Source organism: Nanorana parkeri, unplaced genomic scaffold (genome assembly GCF_000935625.1).
Source record: "Nanorana parkeri isolate BGI_ZX_2015 unplaced genomic scaffold, ASM93562v1 scaffold610, whole genome shotgun sequence".
Classification (NCBI taxonomy): domain Eukaryota; kingdom Metazoa; phylum Chordata; class Amphibia; order Anura; family Dicroglossidae; genus Nanorana; species Nanorana parkeri.
This window is the reverse complement of record NW_017306878.1, coordinates 657,710-659,797: the sequence shown is the minus strand read 5'-3', so window position 1 is coordinate 659,797 and position 2,088 is coordinate 657,710.

The window sequence follows — 2,088 nt, the reverse complement described above, 5'->3', positions numbered from 1 at the left end:
ACAAAATCCCGCACCCAAACAAGTAGCCCGAGCAGAATAAAGACATTCCTGTCCTGGATATGCATGTCCCCACAACATTCATGGCCAAAAAAAGGAAAGGGGTTGAAAACCTCCACAAGTGTCCCAGTAGACTGGCCTGAGGCTACCACAAATAGCCCTTCATTGTCCCCAGAAACACCCCTTCATTGTTCCCAGAAACACCCCTTCATTGTCCCCAGAAACACCCCATCTTCTACTTGTTTTTCAAGCTGGACTGGGCCAACATGTTCATTTTTCTAAAATTGCTCAAAGTACCAAGCAGCCTAAGAAAAGCCAAAACTGGCATAAAATTCATTTGACCCTGACGGCAGTACTTGCCCGTGCATGGGTACCCCACGAGCCAAATAATACCCCCGGCATCATCTCGCACAGGTACCATCTGTCTCAAAGCATCTGCAGGTACAACAAAGCTTGCAAGAAAAAATAAATTCAGCGGCTGAACATTAGTGGCATGGTGCCCGTGTGTTTGCCAGCCCCAGGCTCTCTGCAAGCTTCCAAGTCTGCCTGTAATCCTGGCTATGTGAACAGCAGGAAGCAAGCCAAAAACACACGTTGGCCGTGAAGAACGGGGCCTGCTAACGGTTTCCGCAGCAAGCGCAAAGTTTTGCGTCCTGCCAAGAGCAGTGGGTAGCAAGGGCCGCATGCGGGTCAACGCTTTGCCAGTCCTAAACACCGCGTTCCGGAGTGAGTGTGTGTGCGCTCCGCTCACGCCCCTCCGCTACCTGCCCAAACCTGTTCTGTGAGCTTACGCTTTTACTCTTACTGATTCACATCTGCCCGAGAAGTCACTCCCCCTCTGAAAGGACACGAACTTGGCTGTCGAGTCATCATTGTGTCAGGAAGTGAGGCCTTTCTGGAGAGCTCCCAAGTCATTTCCTAGACAGATACCTCAGTGAGGCTGCATGAACAAACAATCCGCAACAACCCACACACACAAAAACACTGCGAACGCACACAAAAACACAGCACAGGAAGCCGGGAGGAGGACTGCACGCTGCAGATTGGCTTGGCTAAAGGCTCAGAAATGGACTGCAGGCTCTTTTATTCGGTGTGTGTCAGCCTGTGCTTTACAATGTAAGGGAGAGAGAGAGAGAGAGAGAGAGGAAAAGCCTGACAGGTGAGAAAAGGGTTACTGGCTGCTCGCCCCATCTGATAAATAGAGCTGCATTAAGAAGGCTCTCTCACTTTGAGATATGATGTCACTAACCTTTATTGATCCACAATCAGGGAGCTCTGCTTATCTCTTCCTCTGATATACTAGCCTCCTGTGCTCAAGTCTCGTTTAATACACTGCACAGTCACAAGCATTCCTCGGCTATCCATCCTCGTGCTGAACGCCAATGCTTCATAGGCTAGGCAGGCTCGGAGAAGGTTGCCCGTAGGAAGGTCAAGAAGGCAACAACGTTATCCTACATTGGACAGGGCAGTGGAATCAAAATGCTTAAAGCTGAACTTCAGGGAGATATAAAATATTACACAAAACAACACAGCTCTGTGACACAATATTAAATCGTTTTTTTCGATTGCAGCACAATGAAGTTAATTTGACTTGGCATCAGCCTCTTAAAATCCTCTATACAGCAGGCTGGGAGAAGCAGGACAAAAAGCCAATCAGGTGTGCTACAGTGCTTATTTGCCAACCAGGACCGTTCTGATAGGAGGAGAGCAGAGTGACACGGAGAGAATCTCATCAGTCTGCTTTTTCTCCTTTCACTGTCCAGTCACAGTTTGGGGGAGGGACAAGACTTGTATAGGGTTACTCAACTGTATTAGAGAGAAAGCATGACGTCTCCTACCCTGCCCGACAGGGCTGTGTGGCAGAGCCATGTAAAATCTTTGAACTTTAGGCCTCGTTCACACCAGGCAGTCTGCATCACACTGCGGCTGGCTCACTATGTTGTGGGGCAGGAGGGGTTGTGGCGGTCCATTGAAGTGAATGGCACCGTAGCCACACCCACCGGCCGCAATGCGATTGGCCACCCCACATTATTCATGGCGACGATTGTCCCAGGTTTTGGAGATATGTTCCTAGAAATGGCCCATGGATTT